Consider the following 8,171-nt stretch of genomic DNA (forward strand, 5'->3'; position numbering starts at 1 on the left):
CTCCTGGTGAGGGTTCATTTTGGAGCAGCTGGCTCGGCGTTATAGACCTCAGTCGCGTTTCTTGATCGTCTGGGCTCAGCGGTGACACTGGTGTACTTCTCCCTGAGACGGGGCGTGGTGTCTCTGGTCCTTCCACTTCTCCATCCCTGGGTGGGGGGGTCCATCTGTGCCTTTCTCGTTGCCCTTGTGTTTCTCTTTGCTGCTGTTGCTCGTCATTCTGTGGCTGCTCCCTCTGCTCGTTATCCCTATTTTCCCCAACTTCCTGTGTGGGCTGGGCGCTTGCTGGATTGCCTTCAGGCTGTTGGTTCCCCTGTCGTTGCTCCGCCTGACGTTGGTTGTCTCTCCTCCTCCGCTGCCGTACATGTGTTGCTGCCTTGTGGTTGTTCACTCCTCTCTTTGTTGGGGCAGAGTAGTGGCAGTATTGCACGTCGCACTGGAAACGAAAATGGGGATCCCTTTGCTCCTCCCTCATCTGCCTGTTGAGGATGCACGTGTGATTGCTTGGCCGGATAGTCAGTACCAGATAGCACCCTGCACACATGTTCATATATTCGTTGATTTTCTTGTTGTGGGCTTCCTTTAGATGTCGGACTAGTGATTGCTTGCAGCCAGACCACCCCGATGATGCACATTCCCATGGGCATCCCTGCGTCCTCTCTGTGCATTTGAAGGATGGTGGTGCAGGGAACCATATGGTCAGCATTCGGTTTCTTCTTTCCGGCTGCCGATCCCCGCTCGGGCGGGGGAGAGCATCCATTCCCCCGCCATCCGTTGAGTCAGAGTCTCCGCCGCTCCCACCGATTTGTACTGCCTCGCCTGTCGCAGGTGTTCCGGCTCTCCATCCCACATCTTCTCCTTCGTTTCTTCCTCTTGGCCCTTCGTCGTCCATCTTGCCTTACCCACACGAACACCCACACACACATGACAACCCCCTTACCAGGGTGTACCCGCACTATCACGGTATTCCTGGAGGATCGGCCGAGAGTTGTGTACCGACCTCCCTTTCGCCATCACAAACCCACTCGATCGCAAGGTGATGGTTTACCGGGGAGGGACTTTGGGACGAATACACTTCTATGAGTGCAGGTCCCTCAGCCAGTACGAAGTAAGGAAGTACAGAGAGGAGGGAATAGCCACGTGTGAGAAGCACCCACGTGGGGTCCCGTGGGACCAGGTTTTGGGGCTTTGCAGGGCACCCCCGGTATGTTTCCTCTCACTGCATGGTATTAGTAATAACCACAGCAATGGAGAAATACCGGGTTCCCTGCTCGCCGCCTAAAACAACAAAGGAGTAAACTCTGTTACTTTCACCCCCAGAAAGTCCAAATCTGTGTTCTTCCTTCCATGCAAAAAGAACCTGATTATGTACTCTCCATTAAGCTGATAAGAACAGATTTTATTTAAAAGAATGATACATTGTTTTTTATTTACAATAGTTTGGGTATTCCAGTAATTTGTGACAATTGGCTGACTATCTATTACATTTTATACATAGTGTTCCTATTCCACTAACTAGAACCTATTCTTTCTTCTATCTTGACTTTGGGTTTATTTCACCCTACATACTGTCTAGCCCCTGAGGTATGTTCTATATAAATCATTCTCGACCAGCGAATGGCATCACTTACACACAGTTTCCTGAAGAGGCGCAGGTATCCCTTTGATGCCAGTCTCTTCATCAGCTTCTCGTTCTCCGGGTCGTATGCTCCCAGGGGTCCCACTATGAATGCAGCCACCTTCACCTGCTGGTATTGTCTTCTCATCTCTGCTGCCAGTTCTGCATACTTTTCTTCTTTCCTCAGTCTTGCTTCTTTAAATGCCTCTTGTCCATTCTCGAATGGGCAGGTGACGTCGATCAGGATCACTTCTCGGTTCTTTTCAATCACCAGGTCTGGACGTCCATTGTCTGCTGCTCCTGGTACTCGTTCATTTGCCGACATGATCTTCCAATGTCGACCTTCTGCGGCTTTTCGTACTCTATCCACCAGGGCATTATGTCGCTTTTGCATGGCTCGAGAGTGTATCATGCAGTGGTTTACTACATGTGGGAGCGTTTCTTCTCTATTGCACCGACGACATCTCCGATCCCTATTCTGGCCTCGCTTCGCTCCATTGACGGGGAGTAGGTTCAGTCTTGCTCGGTGTATGAAACGCCAGTCTGCGAAGGTTGTATACGCTCCATTTCGAACAAATGCTGATGATGCTCTCTCTTGTGCTATGAGCTTCATCACTTTCCCTTGGTCAGGCTTATTCTGCAGAACTTCATCTCTCATCTGTCGTCGCTGGCTCCGGATGGTTTTGGCTACCTTCCTTCTATCTTTTTCTTCAATGATGGAGTCCGTGCATTTTATCTTGATGTTGTCTCCTCCCTCTGCTATCCAGGAAACCCCCATTCGGCCTGAGGCACACCTGGCTCTAGACCAGATGGTTTGGTGGTCTCCTGCTCGCGTTTGCATCTCTCCCTGTGTTAAGTACATGCATGCGTCGGTCATGCTTGGCTCCTGTCGTGTTCTCATTGTTGCCACTCGCCGGCATTCTTCTCTGGCTATTTCCCTGACGTCAGGATCCGGTGACGTGAGTAATTTATATGCGGTATCCACCAGGAAAATGTCAGAGTCTTCTGCCGCGAGTGGGACACCACACGCTCCAGCTTTACTGCTTCCGTACAAGTACTCATTCGACGCTCTTGACGGTAGATGTAGCGTGTGTTTAAGCATTGTCTTCATTTCGTTGTCCAGGTGTGCCCAGTCTGTTTTCCTCAGTTGCCAAGTCCTCATTGCATGCACTCCTGCCGGGAACATGAATGTCTTGACTGCATCTATTCTCTGCCACGGTGCTAGCTTGCTTGTCAGCATTTTGGTCCCGAGTTGCATTAGTTCCTCTACTGTTTGGATGTTTGGCAGAAGATGGAACCCAACTGGTCGTCCCAAGAAGAGCGTTGCTTCGCCATCGCTCTTCCATTTAATGGGCGTTTCTCCAAAGTAGAACTGTGTCTGGCGCATTCCTCGAGGTCTTCGTTCAGACAGGTGCAATGATGAGCTTTTGCTAGGATTTAGGTCCTGTCCCATCCTACTGCATTGTTCTGTTGCTATGTAGAGGAGTTGCTGTAGATTATCTTGCTGTTTTGTAATGATGGTTATATCGTCTGCATATGCTAAGCATGGGTGCTTGTGTTGCTGGTTCAGTATCATTCCTTCGGCCGCGATTTTCCGCAACAGTGGTTCGACTGCTATATTGAACAGGAGACCACTTATTGGGCACCCCTGTTGCACACCGCATTGCACTGGTATCTCATCTGTTTCTCCTTCCTTTGTTAGGATTCTTGTCGTCTTGCCACTGATGATGTCTCCTGCTACTGTTTCAAAATCCCGTCCCACCCCTATACGGTTGAGCGCTCTTTTAATGAGGTCGAGTGACACTGAGCCAAATGCATTGGTCAAGTCGAGTGCTGCTATGCAGGTATCGCCATTGTTCCGTCGTGCATCGTCCATGTGATGTTGAAGTATGTAGTTGTGTTCTATCACCCCATCACTTGGCATGAATCCCTTCTGTGCAGCGCACAGTACCTCGTTGTCAACGAGCCACCTTCTGAGTCGTGCTGTGAGGCATCCCGTGTACACCTTGTATATTGTGCGGCTCAGTGTTATAGGCCTCCAATTTGCAACGACTTCTGGGTTACCACCTTTTTTGGGGACAAGTATTGTTCTGTATCGTTTCCAGGAGTCTGGTATTCTCTTGGCTCTGAGACACACGTTGTATATGGCTGCCATAACTCGGCAGCTTGGGTCAGCCTTTCTCCAGTTATCATATGATATTCTGTCTTCACCTGGTGACGAATTTTCTGCTGCTGCTAGTTTTGTAAATACTTCCTTCTCTGTGAAGGGCTGCATTTCCATCTCTGGTCTGTCGTCTGGCGGTTCGGGAATGTGCTCCACGGTATTTAGGTCACAATCCTTTTCAACCATCATGTGTTGGAAGTGTTCCTCTATTCTCTCCTTGCTTATTTCACATCTTGCGCCGTTCCCTTCGGCAATTAGCCGTATTGCTCGACGACGGTTGTATTTGTACAGCCTCTGGATTTGTTTGCAATCATTGACATCGGTGATTTTCCTGGTCGTGTTCTGTCCTTGAGAGATGTTTATCCTGTTTGCCGCTTGAATTGCTACCTCGATCTCAATCGGTACTTCTTCAAATCTTGCCCAGTCCGGGTTCCGCTGGATCTCATACACTGTGCCCAGAAACGGCTCCAGTATCCATGTCTCCTCAGCTTCATCTCGCTCTTCATTTGGTTCAGGCGTTATGCCAATCTGCTCCTGTATGTTGCCTTCACCACTTAGTGTTTGCGTTGCTTCACTTTGCGATAGTGGTGTAAGGGATTCACTGAGATTACTTTGGCTTCCTTCATTTGTTTCTTGACTTTGCATTATCTGTTCCCCTGTTTGGGTACTGTCTCCACCATGTTGTTCATCGGGGCTTAGAGGTGACAGTGGCATTCTTGGCATGTGCAAGAGGGGTGTCAGGTCCCCTGGGTGCTGTGATTCCTCTCTTGGTGAGGGTTCATTTTGGAGCAGCTGGCTCGGCGTTATCGACCTCAGTCGCGTTTCTTGATCGTCTGGGCTCAGCGGTGACACTGGTGTACTTCTCCCAGAGACGGGGCGTGGTGTCTCTGGTCCTTCCACTTCTCCATCCCTGGGTGGAGGGGTCCATCTGTGCCTTTCTCGTTGCCCTTGTGTTTCTCTTTGCTGCTGTTGCTCGTCATTCTGTGGCTGCTCCCTCCGCTCGTTAACCCTATTATCCCCAACTTCCTGTGAGGGCTGGGCACTTGCTGGATTGCCTTCAGCCTGTTGGTTCCCCTGTCGTTGCTCCGCCTGACGTTGGTTGTCTCTCCTCCTCCACTGCCGTACATATGTTGCTACCTTGTGGTTATTCAATCCTCTCTTTGTTGGGGCAGAGTAGGGGCAGTATTGCACGTCGCACTGGAAACGAAAATGGGGAACCCTTTGCTCCTCCCTCATCTGCCTGTTGAGGATGCACGTGTGATTGCTTGGCCGGATAGTCAGTACCAGATAGCACCCTGCACACATGTTCATATATTCGTTGATTTTCTTGTTGTGGGCTTCCTTTAGATGTCGGACTAGTGATTGCTTGCAGCCAGACCACCCCGATGACGCACATTCCCATGGGCATCCCTGCGTCCTCTCTGTGCATTTGAAGGATGGTGGTGCAGGGAACCATATGGTCAGCATTCGGTTTCTTCTTTCCGGCTGTCGATCTCCTTCGTTTCTTCCCCTTGGCCCTTCGTCGTCCATCTTGCTTTACCCACACGAACACCCACACATTACGACAACCCCACCAGGGTATTCTGAGGATTTACGAGAGTTGTGTACCGACCTCCCTTTCGCCATCACAAACCCACTCGATCGCAAGGTGATGGTTTACCGGGGAGGGACTTTGGGACGAATACACTTCTATGAGTGCAGGTCCCTCAGCCAGTACGAAATAAGGAAGTACAGAGAGGAGGGAATAGCCACGTGTGAGAAGCACCCACGTGGGGTCCCGTGGGACCAGGTTTGGGGCTTTGCAGGCCCCCCCGGTATGTTTCCTCTCACTGCATGGTATTAGTAATAACCACAGCAATGGAGAAATACCGGGTTCCCTGCTCGCCACCTAAAACAACAAAGGAGTAACTCTGTTACTTTCACCCCCAGAAAGTCCAAATCTGTGCTCTTCCTTCTATGTAAAAAAGAACACTGATTATGTACTCTCCATTAAGCTGATAAGAACAGATACTACACTTTGATCTTAGCCAAAAGGCCGAGAAGCAGGTCCCGCAACTAGTACTAAGTATGGAAGTAGCAAAAGAGAGAAATAAGAATATATACTACACTTTGATCTTAGCCAAAAGGCCGAGAAGCAGGTCCCGCAACTAGTACTAAGTATGGAAGTAGCAAAAGAGAGAAATAAGAATATATACTACACTTTGATCTTAGCCAAAAGGCCGAGAAAGCGATTCCAAAGCGATGATGATACGATACGAAGTCTTTAGTTAAGAGGTGAAAGAAGATTATTAGGAGTTGAGGGAAAAGTGGTGAAACTGAAATACAGTAGGAGTAGAAAGAATCTGGGCTCAACCAGATCGCTTCATCTTTCTTATTGGTGTTTTGTCTTTGTTCTGCTCCCTTGGGTCGTCAGACCTTTGTATTAATATTGGTTTATTTATATAATGCTGCTTATTATTATTATTTTGTTATTGTTGGAGTTAGTGAGCCCGCCCAGGTCCTTGTGTAACTGGGAGGGTAGTCACATTTTTTTTTTTTTTTTATTTTTTTGAGGTGTTAGTTAAGTGTTAGTTGTGTTAGTCTAAAGGTACACTGTATGGAGAGGCCTGCCAGGTTCTTAGTGGAGCTGGTTGGTCACTCTCATCTTTATTCCTCTAGTAATGTTTTATGTAGAAATGTGTATGTTGAGGCAGGAGGTGGTTCAATTACTTCTTCCTGGCTGATATAGCTGGGAGGGTAATCACATTATTATTATTAATATTATTAATATTTTATTTTTATTTTTTTTATTTATTATTATTTTATTTTTTTGGAGTTAGTGAGCCCGCCCAGGTCCTTGTGTAGCTGGGAGGGTAGTCACATTCCAAAGCTGATGATGATGATGATTATACGGAGAGAAGAGAGCAGTGGCTCTGAGAGTGGGAGAAGGGTATAGTACAAGGTAAAGTTTAGAAGTGGGAAGTAGAGGAGAAGGTTAACAGCAGGTGGGCTATCCACCTTGCGGAGACGTGTTTTTTGTCTTCCGTAACTGTGCTGCGTTGAGAGGTTCTTGGGGTTAGGGAAGGCCGGTCTCAGCCAAGCTAAGCTAGGTTGTTCTAAGGTGTCCTGAGGGCATATTTTGTTAGGGGGGGTCTCTCCAGGTCCTTGTGGCACTGGAGGGATGATCCCCATCTTTTAGTTATTTTTATTGTTATTTCTTATTGTTATTTTGTTGTTATTTTGTATATAGAGGCTCTGGTTCTTCGTTATCATTCTTCCTGCTTCTAGGCCACCATCCGTGCGATGTGTTGTTGTTTTCCTCAATTAGTTGGTTTAGTATGGGATCCTGTTCTTGCTCGATTTTTTCCCATATTACATTTGCTTGGGTGTGTATTCTGATGTTGAGTGGGTCTATGCCGTGTTCTGTGTGTATGTCTTGTACTGTTTGTGTGTATGGTGGTTGGTGTTTTGCCGCTCTTCTGAGGGCTATATTTTGCACTGCTTGATATTTGAGTTGATTGGTTCTTGAGATTGTGTTCAGAGGTATCGGGGGGTATTCTAAGTGTGGTCTGATCAGTGCTTTGTATAGGTGCAATTGCGTGTTGGTTTCCAATTGGCGGAATCTTTTGAGCTTAGTAAGTTGTGATCTTGCCATAGCTAATCTTTCGTTAATGTGGGGTGTTATTCCGCATCTGGATATCTTGAGTCCTAATGTTTTTCCCTTGGCAGCGTATGGTATTTGTTGGTTGTTAACAATAATAGGGAATGGTTTTGTTTTTGCGATGTGAATTATTTGGAGTTTTTGTACATTGGTTTTTATCTTCCATTTACGTTCATAGTCGTTTATTACCTCTATTTCTCTGCATGTTCTAATAGCCATCAATTAAATTAATGCACATTAGGTAATATTCTTACTTCGCTTCACCTGTAAATTGGTGCAACAAGGATCTATCTCGAGTTTTGTTTGCAGATAAACATTCGAATTCCTTATACATCAACATTTAAAATCTATAATAACAAAAGTCGTAATTATGTAACCAATTAATTTACTATTCTTTACACTTCATGGCTATGTTACCATTTACAATTTTCAGTTTTCCTTAATCACTATCATTAATGCCTTCTTCCTTTGTTTAGGAGCTCTTATTGACCAGTGTTAGTGAAGGAAGAAACTGGCATGTTTGAGGGGCAGACTGAAGAACACATTTACTGTACTTTCCCCACGTAGAGATACGCCCGTTGCCACTGTTTTTTTTACTATGGTACCACCAACAAACCCGCTGTTTTTATTTTATTTTATTTTATTTTTACATAGTAACTGGAAAACACATTTCCGAAAAATATAAATTGCACTAAAAATGAAAGTGCCTAAATGCGTGAGACGATTACTTTATGAACCTTGTATGCCAACCT

At 46.6% G+C, this 8,171-nt stretch overlaps 1 pseudogene; it reads right to left on the reverse strand.

The window, feature by feature from the left end:
• Positions 1 to 5,706: 5,706 nt before the first annotated feature.
• LOC121880227 lies at positions 5,707 to 5,826 on the reverse strand (annotated as a pseudogene).
• Positions 5,827 to 8,171: the final 2,345 nt, after the last annotated feature.

This window comes from Homarus americanus, unplaced genomic scaffold (assembly GCF_018991925.1).
Source record: "Homarus americanus isolate GMGI-L3 unplaced genomic scaffold, GMGI_Hamer_2.0 scaffold49433, whole genome shotgun sequence".
Classification (NCBI taxonomy): Eukaryota; Metazoa; Arthropoda; class Malacostraca; order Decapoda; family Nephropidae; genus Homarus; species Homarus americanus.